The 18,472-nt window shown below is 38.2% G+C and overlaps 1 long non-coding RNA gene across 1 annotated transcript; it reads left to right on the top strand.

The window, feature by feature from the left end:
• The first annotated feature begins 5,228 nt into the window (after positions 1-5,228).
• On the top strand, positions 5,229-18,078 carry LOC103887235. Its single transcript, XR_651249.4, has 3 exons — positions 5,229-6,973; positions 7,307-7,571; positions 17,662-18,078. It is a non-coding gene; the product is annotated as an uncharacterized LOC103887235 (long non-coding RNA).
• The last annotated feature ends 394 nt before the right edge of the window (positions 18,079-18,472 follow it).

Below are 18,472 nucleotides of genomic sequence, written 5' to 3'. Positions count from 1 at the left end.
AAATATAAATTAATGCAGGTGAGAGAGTGGCAATTTAATGTTCAAATTAGACTTAAAAATATATACTCTAATAACAAGTATAAAAATTATTGAAAATGGCTGACTTCAACAATCCCTTCCAAAGCATAATTTCCAAATACTCTCAGTTCTTTCATGAAACTGATTATGTAAGCAAGATATTTAAGCTTTTTTCTCGAGCATAAAAAATGGGATATATAGACATGTGTGTGTCTGTGGTATGATATTATATGTATATATGGTATATATAGTTATATATACATGCATAGTTTTTATTAGAGATACTGCATAACTCTGATGCTAACACAGTAAAAGGTATGATATTATGTTTGCTGAAGAAAAGTAGACATCTCTATGAAATGAAGACAAGTGTTTAATTAAATTGTTAGAAATTCTATCTTGCAGTATATTAAAATGATACCTGAATATGAATCATGAAGATGGCTTCACACTAGAACCTTATAAATAATATTAGCAGTAAGTTAAGTAGAAACATACATCATTATCTCAATAGATTTATAAAACATTTGAAAAAATATACAATTTTAAATGTGTATCTGATATAACAATTACTAAACTAAAAGCATAGGAATTTTATACCATTTAATTATATTCATTGCTTTTTCCTGAAATTTTTAATAATCTTATTTTGTCTACATATATATGGTCAAAATTTTATTGAAGAAATAAAGCATGATAAGAAATCATCATGAAGTGGGTTTGTTCATCAAAATTTCTTCAGGGCTTTTCTTTCTGAGGACTTGGGGTCACCATGCATTAAAAGACTTTCTAATCCTCAAGTTTATTAACTTACAATGTTATATGCATACACAAACACATACGTAAACACACACACATGAGACTTCCCCTTTCTCCCAGGAGCTGGTTGCTTACATGAAATATTGAACAAGTTCTTTCTGAGCTCACAGATAATAAGAAAGTAAAATGTTTGCTTGGAACAAGGGTAACAGTCGTTAGAAAAGACACTTTATCTGCGGTTATATTCTGCACCCATGATAAATCAGAGCTGCTTTTCTAAAACCAGCTTCTGTGAAGTATTCTCCATAAGTCTCCAACAAGCGTAATAAAAAGATTTTTCAATAAGGAGAAAGAACATGACCTAACTGTTCGAAAGAACACTGACAGGAAAGACAATATCATCTTTTTCTTTGGATAGTAAGTGTAAAACAAAGGAATCCTCTTTTAAACAAACGTCGGTGGCTTCTAAAGTGTGGGTCTTTAGTCTGTGATTGCTGGGTTCCTAAGGAGCCTCCTGGCCGTATGCGTGCACATGTTCAACGTCTGTTTCTGTGCATTGCCGTTTTACAGATGTTTCACCAGTTGTCTCATTATTGTAGGCGCGCTTGGGAAACAGGATACAAGAAGGAATGCTTGCCCACGGTGTTTTGTTCACCGCCCAAATGTCTCAGAAAGTGAGGACAGTGTTGACTGTCAGGCAGAGGAGAGAAGGCAGAGATGTCCATCAGCACCTGAAGTAGCCCATTCACTGCTCCTACCTCCCGATTGCCTCCAGCATCTTCCTCAAGCAGCTGCAGGCTGTGCAGGAGTCCCAGTCTGGGACACATTTGCCCGTGGGGTTGGGTGGACCCCCTTGGTCCCCCTCCATTATGGACTCTCCTGTTACAGCTTCCCTGTCTGATGAAGTTGAGCTCTTTCCTCCAGACCATTATCTGCTCAACCTGTTATTTCCATGCACATTGGAAACAAACAAACAAACAAACAAAACTTAGGAAAATCATCAGTTTGTAACATTTGTCCATCATTTTTCTTGTTTCAACATTGGAACAAGACATGCTGGCATTGACATTGTTGCCTTATAAAAACCACAGAATGATTTTATTTAAGCAAGCATACATTTTCCAATGGCTTCTAAAGGTTTGTCTAGATTACAAATTAAGTCAACTTGCATTAATATTGATTACATATAAAACGCTATTTATCATTACATCTATTTTCATTGAATGTATAATAGACAATTGTGGTTTATAACTTATGTATTCTGTGTTACATATAAAATTTTAACTTACAAATTTCCCTTTTATTCCAACTTATTTTTATTTGCATAACTCAAATGCATAGGATTGCATTTATATTCAATGTGCAAACATTACCCACAATTAGCTTTCCTCAACTTCTTGTCTCTCTCATGTGATAATGCCAATCTATCTCTTATTGTATCAAAATATATTCAGCTTTTCAAAAACTGGGTATATATTGTAATGAAGTTCTGCATAATTCCAGGAGTAATTCTGATATAATCCAGGCCAACCTCAGACTCATGAAATTATTTTACTGTAAAATTTGCAACAAATGAATAAGAAAAAGTTGAAATAAATGAAGTAAGATAAATCTTTTTGGTAATGAATGCAATATTTCAGAAGAGTCTGTACATGCTAATGTGATCAATACAGAAAGAGAAGAGATATTCTAAACTTGAATCCAGGGCAATTCAATATTTAGAACAAATTTTGGATTTATTCCAACTATTAGTTGGTTCATCTAATATAGTTAAAAACAAAGCAAAGAAGAACAAAAACCTGTCCAGCTGTGAGGAGTTAATACTTAAGTTAAGAGAATATCAATCATGAGACCTGATGGACGAAAATGTTCTTAAAGAAAAGCAGACCTGAATGGCAATGGTTCAGTTGCTGTTAAGAGACTGACTTCACACTATGAGCATAGAACAGACTACATATATGTAAATTTTATGATCAAGGAAGGTTATGTGAACAATAATGAAGTGGGGAGAAATTCACAGGAGGGTATTTTGTCCATATGTAGTTTGTGTGTAAGTAAAACTTACGAAGTGTCCAAATCATGGTGATCAGCCCTTCCATCTTTAGAAAGTGGAGACTCTTCTGGTTAGGACACAAAGCATCCTGGGAAATCACGAGCCCATGAAACACACAGGATCTCTGAAGTTTACCGGTGCATTTTAATGTTCAGAGTAATGATTTTCATTAGGCTGCCTCTTAATTCCTTCCCGCCTGGGAAAATGCTTCTCACCTTAAGAAATTATAAATCTGTTAGAAAATTCTGATTAAGTCACCTTATCGAAATAGAATTTTCATACACTGGAACATTTCTAAATGTATCCTGATATAAGTTTTAGATAGCAGGAAGTTGTAAACATGAGCTTTGTAGGCAAGATAAAAGGATTAAACCCTGGCCCTTTACGTTGAATATTTAGATGACTGTGGACAATTAATTCAATGTTATGCTCAGTATGGTATAAGCAACACACGTAGCAGTCCCAGTGAAGAATACAAACCTCGTGTCTCAATTTTCTAGAATAAAATAAAATTAAAATGTGTTTTATATATCCATGTGAAAGTTAAAAAAATGTTGTATATAAATTATAGTAATTTTTCAGGTTGCTCATTTTCAAAATCAAAAAATTACTTCAATAGAAAGAAAATAATGAATATAATGTTTCTATATAATTCAGTCATTTAATAGTTAAATTTTGTGAATGTGTATTTGTTTTATTTTGGATTGTCTTAACTAGATTCTGTTAATTAATCTCAAGATATTTTTCACCTAGTGAAATCATTAAACATTGTGTTCGTTCATGATCTCTTTGACACCTTAAAGAACATCTTCACTTTGACAATACATAGAAACTAGTTTCTGTCATTAATGCTGTATCTTTTTAAAATTAAATTATATTGTGTATACTTAAGGTATATAAATGATGTTATAGGATATATATATATATACACACAGTAAAAAGGTTACTGTAGTGAAAGAAATTAACATATGTGATCTCACAGTTACCCATTTTTTCGTATTTTTTTTTTGTGTGTGTGGCAATGCCAGCTAAAATCTACTTATTCAGCATGAATTCCATACAGTATGACTGTATGACCTGTGGTCCTCACACGACACATTAGTCCTCTAGGCTATCTGGTATCGTCTGTCCTGGTCTCCCCATGACCTCCCTATGCAGGATTTTGAGTACACCTGCTTTCTTTATTATACTATTTATTTCCAGTGCACAATATCTGTGTTTTTTTTTTAAATTTAAGATTACAAAATCACAAAATTCTTGTCACAATTTCTAAAGAAAAGATGGATTTTTAGGGTTTAACAAATTGACTTTATATATGTATATACGTGTGTATGTATTTGTGTATATTTGTGTGTATGTATGGGGGTGTGTGTGTGGTGTGCATAGGTGTATGTGTGTATTTTTGTGTATGTATGGGTGTGTGTGTGGTGTGCATATGTGTATGTGTGTATTTTTGTGTATATATGGGTGTGTGTGTGTGTGGTGTGCATATGTGTATGTGTGTGTTGTTGACAGGTTGACAGAGCGAATCTCCAGCTAAATTTGTGAAGGATCAAAAAGAACTGGTTCTTTTGAAAAATAAAAAGAATTGATTGTCAAGTAAAATACATATATTTAGGAAACACAAGGGTTTTTAGAAATGTAATCTGATAAATTTCATTTTACACTATGTTCAGGATTTAATATGCTGTGAAAAAAACACTCAGGAACAGACGATGCCCCACAAGCCTCTGGATGATTTAGACAGAGCCTTTTTAACTTCACATCCTCAAGGACTCGCTCCCAACCTAGGTTGCTTATATTCTTAAAATCATGGTGCCACAGGGAGCTGTAGCCCCTGGTTCAGAGTCTATTCTAGTTGTGTGACAGTCAGGGTAAAACTGAAGTTTCCAAATAGAACGCCGCACAATAGAAGGAGCGGAGGATTTGGAGTCAGAATTTCAAATTCAAATCTTTGAATTAGCTGCAAATGGACTCTATGACCATCAACAATTGGCTTTGACTCCCTGAAATTTGTCAACTCATCCATTAAAGAGGTATGAAAATCATACTATCTCTTAGAATTGTTTTGGAAATTTAATGAGCAAAGGCACAAGAAAGTGCTTTGTATAACGTAAACTACTATTTATGGTTTTTCTTTTATAAGCTCCAGCTGGTGTAAGGCACACTCTTTTTTTTTTTTTTTTTTGAGACGGAGTCTCGCTCTGTCACCCGGGCTGGAGTGCAGTGGCCGGATCTCAGCTCACTGCAAGCTTTGCCTTCCGGGTTCACGCCATTCTCCTGCCTCAGCCTCCCGAGTAGCTGGGACTACAGGCTCCCGCCACCTCGCCCAGCTAACTTTTTGTATTTTCAGTAGAGATGGGGTTTCACCGTGTTAGTCAGGATGGTCTCGATCTCCTGACCTCGTGATCCACCCGTCTCGGCCTCCCAAAGTGCTGGGATTACAGGCATGAGCCACCGCGCCCGGTCAAGGCATACTCTTAATGATATCTTTACTGTTTTTATTCAGCCCTATCTTAAATAAAGCACCAGAGACAGAGGTGCCTCTGTATCCTTTTTTCTTCTTTCCTTATCAGGAAGGGGTGTTTATACCTTCCCAGAGGGATATATAAATTTATGTCTATCATTTTTAAATGATTTGGTATTAAATAAATTGAAAGAAATGGTATGCTCCATGCATTACTCACTGTTAAACTTAAGTTGAAATCTACCCATGCTTATAATTTTAAATCTGGCTAGAGAAAAAGACTGTATTTAGTGAGCTTTTATTTTCACTGTGTGGTGCAATAGCAAGCCCTAAGTTTAAGGTCTAATTCTCTGGACTCTGTGGTGTTCTTTTATTCAATAACAGTTTCTAAACTTTATAATTTTAATCAGCAAACGAACATAAACTTTACTGAGAGTCAACAGTGTGCTATGAGTGTAGCGTAGATCAGGATTGTAAAGGTTCGTATGCCATGAACCTGTCTTCAAGGTGCTCGCGTAGGGGGGAGAGAATTGTGTGTGTGTGTGTGTGTGTGTGTGTGTGTGTGTGTTACCACTAGTGTGTGTGTGTGTGTGTGTGTGTGTGTGTGTGTGTTACCACTAGAGGGTAGCTTCAAAATCCATCTTATAATTGTTGAAGTAATGCATGTTATCCTAACTTCCATTTCTAATCTCCTCTCAACCCGCAGGTCGAGGGTGACTATGTTGACATAATCTTTCACTTTCTCAACTATGACAATCACAAGAAGTTCTGGGATTGTCTTTTAAAGATGTGTCGATGAAGACATTGTTATCATTGTGAATTACTTCAAGCATCAAGGAAGTCCGTCCATGTATTCTTTCTGACAGAGAGCAGGTTCTTACATCTGGAACTAAAAGCAGGTGCAAGACTGAATAATTCACAGATAGACAGTCTCACTCAGCCTCACATACACTGGCAGTTCTGCAATGGGGGCGATTTTGCCCTCCAGGAGACATTTGGAGGCATATTATCACATTTTTATTGTCACACTGCAGAGCGTCCCTGGCATCTGTGAGGTAGCATCTGAGGATGCTACTGACCAGCCTGCAGTGTACAGGATGGCCCCTGCAACAGACGATGCAGCCCAGGATGTCCGAGTGTCGACGCTGAGAGCCCACGGTTAACCATCAGTCAGAGGCTGGAGCTATCTCAGCAGAACAGTCACACCAGACGTCTCCTTTACAGCCATGCCCAAGCACGTCTACTGCTATGACAGCAGAGTGACAGTGAAACCCGCCTCTGCCTTCCCATTCTTTTCAGGTATCAAGTCAGCAAAGTGAGCTTAGAAATTAAGAACTGCAAATATTCTTAGAGTTTATTAAACTTTGATCCTTTTGCTTGCGTATGAGGAGAACTCAAATAGTCAAAGTTAATCAGCAACTTAGCAGCAAAGTCAGAACAGAACTTCGTGTGTCTAGAACCCAAATTCCTTGAGCATGAAATTTATAATGCACTGGCAGAGAGGGAAGCCTGACAAGCAGCCGTCTGGAGGGACCTGTTTGCCTGGGTGACATTTGCAGTCCACACTGTCCTGGTTTCTGGATTCAGAAGGTTTGGTGTCTGTCTACAGGGACACACAGCCCTCTGGTGCTGGCGCGGATCGTGAACAGGAGCAGACTGAAGACTGAGAGTTAGAGGTAAGTGTGCATTCCTTTGTTTGTGTTTTATCACTTCTGTACAAAACACAGAGGATGTCTGATGCAAGATGATGTTTATGCAGTTTCATCTTACTTTTTTTACTCTAATTGTTTCATTTATTTATTTACTTATTCATTTTTCCACTTATTTCTTTTTAGCTACTTCAATAATGATGTCCTTGTCTGAACTTCCCAAACAATTCTTCCTTCAATCTGTATTGGCCCAATTAGTCGCTTCTCAGCAATATTTGTTTAGTTATGTGCTAGCTCAAGCCTCCCTCCAAGTAGCTGTTTTAATCAGTGATATTCACAATTAGAATTGTTTCCTTCTAGGAGCTGAAAGTCTGTGGTTAATTTAACCTAGAGGGCGACTTATTTTGATGGGCTGAACCTTCCACCTTCCTTCAAACGAGTATTCTGAGTCTTTGGACCACAGCTGCTGTTTTCCCCCGACAATGTGAAGTGGAAAGAGCTTTTCCTATTTTACATTAAATGAAGGATGTGCTGAATATAATTTCCTCACCTGTAAAGAAAAACTTTCTCAAACACAATCTCTTCGTGATTCTAGAAATCACCAGCCCAGGTCAATGCATCTTAGGTGAGTACCTTCGAATCATTCTCAGTATCACGTGGGCTACTCGGCCATGTCATGTTCCTGATGTCTCAAAGCCTGTACATTAGAGTTTATTACCATTTTTTTTAAAGCCCACCAATGCATTCTTGATCTATGATGTCTTTAGTTAATAATATAATTTGATAATAGACTCCGTCTCTTGGGATGGAAATTGAATTTCTCCAGAAGCAGAACATAGAGACCTCTATGTCAGAATGTTGCAGATCTGCAAATACTTCTCCCTCATGAAGCTGATCCCTATGAGTCCGCAGATATTTCTCGCTCGTGAATCTGATCGCTACACTTCTTTGATAGCAATATATCCTGTCTTAATTTAGGTGCTAGAGAGGCCAACAGAAGTGCCTGCCTGTTCCCACGGTCCCAGCTGTCTTTACTGGCCTCATCTTCTTCCTGCTGCCCACTACACATGGAACTATCCAGTTCTATGATTGCTTAATTGAATTCAGCTCATTTTAAAAATTACAATTATTTTGACAATGATACTTCAACTTATAATAATTAACTGTTGAGGTCAAGTGAATAATAATATCGGGAAGCCCCTGGAATTGAGGATTATAGCATAAATAATTCACCTGAGACCTTTACGTGTCTGCAGACATCATTACGTCACTATGAATTCTCCTTTTTTTTTTTTATTTCTGTCACTCAGACTGGAGTGCAGTGGTGTGATCATGGCTCACTACAGCCTCCACCTCCTGAACTCAGGCGATCCTCCCACTTCAGCCTCTCAAGTAACTGGGACTGTAGGAGTGCACCACAAGGCCCGGCTAATTTTTGTAATTTTTTGTAGAAGTGGGTTTTGCCATGTTGCCCAGGCTGGTCTCCAATTCCTGAGCTCAAGCAGTCAGCTCACTATGAATCTTCATAGATGGTAGGATCCTGAAAAAGTAATCATTATAAATGTGGATCTTTATGATTTTTCAGGTTCTGAATCTGCCCAGACCCTCTAGGAGAATGTTTTCAATTGTGTTTGTTTTGCAACTAAACTGAAGTATTTGATTTGAACTAGTTCTTAAGTACCAGTTTAGAAGAATCAAATGCACACTTTAAGCAACATGAGGCAGGACTGAGAGTGTAAATTATGTTTAAAGTAGTTAAATGTGAAACACTCACAGCTTTTTTTTTTTTTTTTTTGGTCATAGGTGTTAGGAACTTGTTAGCAAAATATATATAAAATTTATTTTTTAAAAAAGCTTTTCATTTTGGATGTCTAAAATCCATCAAATTTCCCCACTGAGTTTATTTTATTTATTTCTATTATCATATTGTTCTTAAGAAATGACTGAAATGGGAAAGTAAGAGACAAACTTAAAATATCGGGAATACAAAATAACGCATCGTTTGGATGTCTCATAATTTGGACTACAGGAGTCTGTGCCCGGGCAAAATGCAGACATGACCTCTTGTCTCTTTTTGTCTTCTGCCTCCCTCTTCCTCCATGTCCACGTCTGTTTTCTGCTTCTGTCAGTGCTCCCACCCAGCCTTGGCTCTGCCCGCCCCTCCTCCAGGGCTCCCTCTGATTTAAGGTTCTTATTCCAGGCGACCCGTCAGTGTCTCTCCCAGCGCTGACCTACTTTGGGGCTCATCACATGCAACACGAGGTGGCCAATACAGGGATCTGGCAGCAAATGAGCAGCGATTTGCAGAGGGCAGCACTTAGGGTGGTTTTAGCTGATTGTAACGTGGAGAGTTATTTAATAATTACTATTTGATTATAGCCATTTCCCTGTAGCAAAAATAAAAAATGTTGAGGACATGCACTTCTGGCCCAGTAGAGTCACAGGCCCTGGGTTTACTCTCTTGCCTGAAACAATGAATATGTAAAACCAGAAAAAGTCTCTAAAACCATGTTTTTCAAGACCCTGGATATTCAGCAACGAAGCACAGCTATGCTGAAGGGACAGGAAAGGAAGAACGGCACTGACTTCCCTCGCTGGCGACCTCAGGGGCTCTTCTGGCGGCAGCACAGGGAGTGGGAACCCAGGAAGGTGAGGCAGCCCCAGGAAGGCAGGAGGTGGCTCAGGAGAAGCCAGGACAGCGCAGGTTCCAGGTCACAGTGCTGGAGGGATGAGGGCCCCACAGAAGGGTGGCAGGACTTTTCCTAAGTTCAGTGAAAGGCAGGGTTCTTGTCACACGGCCCCCAAAATTTAGGCTTGCAGATAATATGAAAAGTCAGAATAATGAGATTTATTAGGAAAAAAGAAAAAAGAGGGGAACAGGGACACCCCACAAGGCCACAGCTTGTCCTTCTGCAGGCTTCTCACCTCACAGATTGAATCCCAGGTTCCACACAGGAAGAGGAGGGGCTGGACTACAGGAAGAGGAGGGGCCAGGCTCCAGGAAGAGGAAGGGCCAGGCACCTGCTCACTCCACAGGATGCTAACTTCCTGAGGCTCCACCCCAGTTATAGGCCGGTTGGAGTTTTGCCAGGGAGCCCTTCCAAACTGGCTGTCTCAGAAGGATGGCTCAGGACAGCTGCAGGAGTCTCCCTCCAGGGTTCCAGGGTGCAGTAGGGTCCTGTCACTGCTTCTGAGGACACTTGCCAGGACAGGGGAGGATAACCCAGGAGAATGGACCAGAACTCACTCAGGACTGAAAACCGGGGCTGTGCCATCCCAACAGAAAAGAACAGCCTATAATTCACAGGGCCCTGGGTAGAGTCATGAGCAGCCTTGCTTCTGTTTTGCTGCGTGATCGGCCTAGACTAAAATCACGTGCTCTGGTTTTACCTAAAAGTCTTTAAAGCAAGATTCAAAGGAATCACACGCTTGCCAAGTAACTTAACTGTGTCCTAGCAAAAAGTACAATCACATTTCCAATAAAACAATAACCTCCGGTACCCAACAAGAGAAAAATTCACAATGCCTGGCAGCTGATTACAGACCAGGCACAGCACAAAAGCAGACAAGCAGGCTCACATTTAGAAAAATGATCAATCAGTCAACAATGAACTAGATCAGACATGTAAGTTAAAATTAGCAGACAAAGTCACTGATGCAATTATTATGATTGCATTTAATATATTGAAACGTTGAATAAAGACCTGCAAGACAGGAATAAAACAACTCAAATCGAAGAAAAATTAAGTCAAAAGGATAAAATATTTCATTTTAAAACCTGAATTCATAAAATTTATAGAAAACATAGAAAAATACCTTTTTAATCATGGGTTAATTAAAGATTTCTCAATATAACACAAAAAGCATGATTCATTAAATTAAAAAATCATAAATTAGACTTCATCTATATTGAGAACTGTTATTTGAAAGATGTTGTAAGAAGAACCAAAAATACCACCTGAAATTATCCTTGCAAAACGTATATCTGATAAAGGACTTATATCCAAGATATATAAAGATCTATAAAAACTCTCAAAACTCAAAAATAAGAAAACAGTTAATACAACTAATAAGTTTGCAAAAGTTTTAAAGATAATCAGACAAATATGCATGAATATTTAAAATAAGCTCAAATTCATCAGCTGTTCGGGAAACCCAAGTGAAAGCCAGTGTAGTCTCTTTTAAGATGGCTACTTTTAGTCTGGGAGCGGTGGCTCACGCCTGTAATCCTAGCACTTTGGGGGGTGAGGTGGGCAGATCACCTGAGGTCAGGAGTTCGAGACCAGCCTGACCAAAATGGAGAAATCCCGTCTCTACTAAAAATACAAAATTAGCCGGGCATGGTGGTACCCGCGTGTAACCCCAGCTACTTGGGAGGCTGAGACAGCAGAATAGCTTGAACCCAGAAGGTGGAGGTTGCAGTGAGCCGAGATTGAGCCATTGCACTCCAATCTGGGCAACAAGAGTGAAACTCCGTCTCCAAAAAAAAAAAAAAAAAAAAAAAAGATGGCTACCTTTTACAAGGGCTAACCAGCACAAATGCCTGTGTGTGGAGGAGCAAGTGGCTCTCTTACATGTTACTGCTGGGAAGGCATTATTGCACAATTGCTTTGGAAAGCAATTTGGCAAGTTCTTTAAAATTGAAATATACACTTATCATATGTCCTTACAAAGGACGTGGATGTCTATAAGACCTTTATGTGCAACAGTAGAAAACTGAAAATAACAAAAACTTCCATCAAGAGGTGAAGGGAATAAACAACACTGGGTATATCCTTATAAGGGAATATTATTTAGTAATTAAAAGGAATAAAGATGCGTGCAGAAACATGGATGACTCTCAAAAGAGATACGCGGAGCAAAAAAGTTAGAAAAAAGCAGTGCATACTTTATGTTCTCATTTATAAAAATCCCCTGAAAGTGCAAACTGAGCTGTGGGGACGGGCGGTAGATGAGTGCGTGCTGAGGGTGGCTCACTGGCAGTGGCAGGAGAAAAGGGCCTCAAGGTGACACAAGGAAACATGTGGGCATTTTTTTAAGCTCCCTTTCCTGTTTGAGGCGATTGTGCCACGAATGAATACACAAATCACAGCTCACCAAATTGTGCCCCTTAAATAAATGCACCTTATTATATGCAGATTTACCTCAATAGAAATGAATTATGTAAATTTGTGGATTACAGGTATACATTTTTATTTCCTGAAATGCTGTGAATCAGGATTGTTGGACTTTGATTTTCTTATCTGCTAATGACAGTATCAGAGATAGGTGTTTAAAAATCCCTCCAAAAAAGGCTGATTTTGAGGCATTTTGTCCTTTTTTTTTTTTCCTACAACCATTTTGAAGGCCATTGATTCACAATAAGGGGTTGTTATCTTTATATCGTGAAATACAGACTTAGTTCGTACTTGCATCATTCCCTAGCCTCTACAATCCCCCAAATCCATTTAACTCATTTTACCACAAAGAAGCTTCACTAAATTTAGCACATATATATCCAAAGGAGGCTGATAAAATGGAAAGTCACATTCTTATGTTACCCATTTGAAAAACCATCTTTAAATAATAATGCTCAATCTGCCACTTGACAAATCAGTGCAAGGGAGGGCTGATAATATTTCTAGATGACAGATCAGTGTTCTTTTTTTTTTTTTTTTTTTTTTTAGAAAAAAATCTCTAAATTGCCCTTTAATCAGAATAATACTCAGGGAGACTGAGTATCCAGGCAACCATGCTGAGACTGCTGAAACTGATAAGAAGGCTTCCTCGGAACCTGGTGAGAAAAATCCATCAATTCTCCCCTTTGTAATAAAAGTGTGTTACATTTGATAGCATGTATTTTGGGGGTGAATATAAATGATGGAAATTGCCTTTTAAAAATCATATAACCATTCAGTGTGCTGAGACGCGGCACAGATCTCTCCATGTGCAAATGCACTTTGCAGTTCATACGACCCCCTTTATAACATGAATCACTGTCAAGGGAATGCCTGACTGTACAAAAACGGGCTGCAATTGAGCATCTAGCACCGAAGATCTCTGAGCAGGGCTTCTCTGTAGGCTATGCCAGATCATGGCGGTAATGCCTAGGACCACAGAGGTGTGGGCAGAGCTTATGTCCCAAAATACAGGAAAGGATTGGGCTGGGGAGCTGGTGGTGAAGGACATATCGTCCGTCTATTGTGGATGGATGAACTTCAGCCCTATCCTTTAATAGCAACATTTCTTAACCAAAGGCGAGAGCATCTGCGTTGCACACAAAACAAAACAAAAAACCAAAACACATCTAGGACAAAGGGAATTATTGATAGATGATACAGGAGGGTGCCTCAAAGCTGTTGTATGATGTTAACTGACTCTTCCCTCTGGCAAAGTTAAACAGAAGAGTTTCATTATCAGAGTAGGGGCGTCAGAGGTCCCCAGTCAGAGATTCCGGTAGAGACTGCCACGTATGGACATCTGGGCAAGACTCACACAGTTACAAGTCTCAGCTTCCTTTTTAAGGGTAAATACATATCATCTTAAGAGTCAATGTGAAGACTCAATGCAACAGACCCATAGTACCTCCTTCATCTGCATTTTATTTTAAATTTTACTTACGTATTCATTTTTAATTAATTAATTAATTAATTTTGAGACAGAGTCTCACTCTGTTGCCCGGGCTGGAGTGCAGTGGCAGGATCTCAGCTCACTGCAGTCCCAACCTCCCAGGCTCAAGCCATCCTCCTACCTCAGCCTCCCACGTAGCTGGGACCATAAGCATTGTGCCACCATACCCGGCTAATTTTTTTTTTTTTTTTTTTTTGGTAGAGACAGAGCTTCCCCATGTTTCCCAGGCTATCGAACTCCTGGGCTCAAGAGATTCACTGCCTTGGCCATCTATCTTCTGCATTTTCATGGTTCAAGAAAGATGTTTTCTATCACCCCTTCTAATTATGCATTGCAATTGACAAAACATTTTGATTTGGAAAAAATATTAATTTAGTTTTGAAAAAAAAAAATTTATCCCCTATCGAAGCACAAACCCGTGCACATCTGCAAGGAAGAAACCAGCATTTCCTCCTAGTGTAGGAGGAAAAATAAAAATTGAAGTCTAAGTGTGTAAACCTCAGTAAGGATATTAAAATGTCTCAGCTTCAACTTCTAGCAGATGGGGATGTTTAATCAGGTTGACAAATGCCATAGATAGTTGTGAGTATAATGGGTATCAAAAATATTTCAAAGAATTAAATAATGTCTTCTAGTATAACATAATAAATGTATCATGATGATCAATGGTAATTTCTTCTGCCTTTTTGTTTTTCTTGGAAAAATGTTGATATTAAAATGAGAAAATCATTTGTTTTACTATTGTAATTATATCTTAATTTCTTTCAGAAATTTTACTTTTCATAACTTTTATTGAATTTTGAATTTACTTAGACAACTAAATTGGACAAAATTATAAAAATTAAAGTACTCTACCTTTGAACTTCCTCTTGGACTGTTCTTTGCTTTACAATACTTACCCCCCATTTATGTATTCATTTATTAAATAATTAAGTTCTACTCTGCACTATGCTAGTTGCTAGAAACTCAGATTTGGTTCAGGCATTACATCATTTACAGTCTAATGGAAAGCACAGCTATTGTGCAATAATAATAAGCATAAAAGCAAATAATTGAGTGATAATTAGGATTAATGCAATGTTATCAGAACACATAATAAGCAGATTTAATCTAGTCTGAGACTGCTGAAGGACAATTAGGAAAATATCTTTGGCACAAATGACAGTAAGGACTTTGTTCTCACTTCTAGGGGCATTAGGAAACTATTGAAGGGCTTTAGTCAGATTCTCTTTAGGGAGATTACTCTTATTCATGCAATATTATATTTTCTTCGCGAATAAGAGTACTTTGACAGTTTTGTGTGACAGAAACGTGCATATGTGATTTCAGGTGAATTTAAAAATTGGTGTGCTTGAGTGTTGGCTTAAATGAGTTAAAATAGAGAATGAAGTAAATAGATGTAAAGAAATATAATGTAAACACCACTTGCTGATATACTGGATATGGAAGTTGAAATTTTCAGCTGGAAGATGACAACCTAAGCCATAAATATGTATGACACAGTTTGATTCTGTGTCCCCACCCAAATCCCACGTTGGATTGTATTCTCCAGTGCTGGAAGTGGGGCCTGGTGGGAGGTGCTTGGATCATGGGGCAGGTCCCTCATGCCTTGCTGAGTGAGTTCTCATGAGATCCCCTTGTTTAAAAATGTGTGGCATCTCGGCTCTCCCTTGCTTTTGCTTTTACTATGTGGCCTGCCTATTCCTCCTCCGCCTTCTACCTACCTTAGGTTTGGGAGTTGGGTGAGTGACCATTTCTCTATGAACTGGCTCTAGCCAGTTGGATATTTTGAGGTGCAAATATCAAAAATCATGTTGTTGGATTGCTGTGTGTCAACCTACTAATGCCAATTTTCCTCCACTGATTGTGAACATGCCCCCATCCTCTGATAATTAAATACAACTAAGATCTAGATGTCCCCCTTTACGTGAGAAAACCCATTTTAATTGGAATGTTTTCTACCTGCATCCTGTACTTTCATTAAATAACAACCAAAACATTCTTCAGGGATAATGAAATCCCCTCAACAAATGTTTACTTATCAAGGTCTTCATGAAAGACTTACATTCTGGGCTCTTTTGGGAATAGGAGATGAGTGTGCACATTGCAAATGAAAAATCATCACTATCTAAGTCCTTGGGTCATTTTCTGCACTTTATAGCACACAGTGCATTAGACCTCAGGTTAATTTAGCTGTAGGTAGTACTGACTGCAGATTCCAGTGAATCAACTGAGCCAAAATTAAAACATTCACAGTCATTTGAGTCACTACATGTAATCTGGCATCTCCTGAAACTCTGTCTCTCTGAATAATTTCAGCACCATATAAACTATGGTCTTTCCTCGTAAGATTGCGTTCTCACAGTACCTGTTCCTAGACATATTCTTCAGGAATTTACACCTATAAATTCAAAACATTTTGTATTTTTAAAGTGTGTATCAACTTGTATGGAACATTGTAGGCAGAAGGCATCTGGAGGGTTTTAGGAAATGAGGGTATTTATCCCAAGGCACAGGGATGAATTTGAGAGAGAAGCAAACCATAGGGCAGAATCTAGAATGCAATGCAGGTACCAAGGGCTGGCTATTAGATTTGATTTTTATATTTAAGATAAAAAATGCAGACTAATTGGGCTAAAAACAAACACATTCAGCTTCTGGTGAAACATTTCATGAATCTAAAAGTCACTATATATACACATTTAAAATATATATATACTTATTACTCTGTGAATATATATAGTATATTGTTATATTTTCCATACTTATTACTGTATATTAGTAATATACTTTTATATACTTATAACTAATATGCTATATATACTTATGGTTTACTTATATACTATATTAATATATAAGTACTGATATGCTTATATAAGTACTATATTAATACATAAACTTATTATTATATATTGATATAGTACTTATTACTATATATGTATATCTATATATAGTAATCATAGGAGCTTAAATTTGAAGCTGCCATTAATTTATTTTCCCTGCTGCATTATATTTCATTACATACACATACGAGAAAAGGTCATCCATTCTTGAGTTGATAAAAATAGGATAATTAAAAAAACACAACACATTAGAAGCCTTGAACAGCAGTTTGTTTTGTAGTTATGTTTTTTCCTCCAAAAGACTGTAGGAATAATCATTTACTACTAGGTGGGTTCCATCATGGACAATTTCCACTGCACTCAGTCCTGATGCATATAAGGTGTGACTGTGTAAACGGGGCCAACAGTCAGGTTTCAGGAGGACACAGGATGGTTGGAAAGAGTGGTCGTGCGGGTAGGATGAGGGGGCCGTGAGATTGAATGGGGATTAGGACAGTAGAGATGCTTGAAGATTAGAGTGGTTACTCTATGTAATTACCCCATGGATTGCACCCACTTCAAAAAGATCAGCCTGTAATTTAGGAAGATTTACTGTGCTGAAATCAACTTTGTTTTGGCATAATACATTTATGTTGCAGCCACACTGGGTTTTGTGTGTTAATCTCTGAGGTTCAGGGAAAGATTAAGCCTTCCCATAGGAAGTAACAGCTGCAAGTGTCTTTATAACAGGATGCAAACACACATATATTGTCTTACATCTTCATTTACCACCACGGATCTCTGTTAGCTAATTTTTATTTATTTTTCTGTCCAAGTAGCAGGAATATGTTATTTAGAAACATGGGTACACAAAACAATAGGAACTACCCAGAAGTTCAGGGACTTTCCTTAACTTCTAATGTGAGGGGCAGCAGAAAGGGGCGTGTGGGTGAGTGGAAAAGACCGAAACTCTTTGTGATCATGTCACCTCAGCTATACTGTAAAATCTGTCTCTATACAGTGTAAATAAAAAATCAATAAAACAAAACGTAATGAAGTAACAGCAGGCAAGAGAGAAACAGGTAATTATGCTGTTTATAAAACGAGTAATTTTGGGCACATGGAAGACAGGTCATATGTGGGCTCAAAAACAGCTGCGGGTGACATAAATATAAACCTGTCAGTTGGTTCCTGACCTTAAGGAAATTAACGTTTAAGAAAACTGAAGAAAACATTTCTGCTTTCATCTCTATTATTATAGCTTGTATTATTCTCTCATTAAAGTTAACAAAAAATAGCTGAATAAACTGCAGAAAAGCTCGAACTGCTTGAAGTCATTGGGAAGCAATCAATACACATAAGGAATTGAGGAGAAACAACCCTGAAGAAAAGGAAATTACAAAGCACTGAGCCTGAAATTCTGCCTGGAATTTCCTCTCTGAGCGCTTGTTAAATTCTACACTGATAAGGGGTGAGTAGCCTAGAAATCAAAAGAAAATAGCTTCTAAGAAGCTAAACCCCAAGCAGAGCTGAACAGACAAACACTCTGGTAGGTATCACAGGTTTCCAAGAGAAAAATCTTAAAGAGCCCCACTTCACGGGTAGACGGTGACATTAAAAATGAACAAGCTATCACAAAGTCACTTCAGTCTCTGCTTGCATCAAAGTGAGCTTTTGTCATTGTAACTATGGGCCAGAATAAAATAAAGTCTGATTGGGAAAAAGAAAACAAGACAGATCATTTAATATTTTTTAAATTTTATTTTAATTTTATTTATTTATTTATTCATTCATTCATTAATTCATTCTTTCATTTTTGAGACGGAGTCTCGCTCTGTCGCCCAGGCTGGAGGGCAGTGGCACGATCTTGGCCCACTGCAAGCTCCGCCTCCCGGGTTCACGCCATTTCCCGCCTCAGCCTCCCAAGTAGCTGGGACTACAGGCGCCGCCACCCCGATGGGCCATTTTTTTTTTTATTTTTTAGTAGAGACGGGGTTTCACCGTGTTAGCCAGGATGATCTCGATCTCCTGACCTCGTGATCCGCCCACCTCGGCCTCCCAAAGTGCTGGGATTACAGGCGTGAGCCACCGTGCC

Source organism: Papio anubis, chromosome 11, assembly GCF_008728515.1.
Source record: "Papio anubis isolate 15944 chromosome 11, Panubis1.0, whole genome shotgun sequence".
Classification (NCBI taxonomy): Eukaryota; Metazoa; Chordata; class Mammalia; order Primates; family Cercopithecidae; genus Papio; species Papio anubis.
Note: the sequence above shows the minus strand (reverse complement) of the source record. Positions and strands in the feature narration are given on the sequence as shown.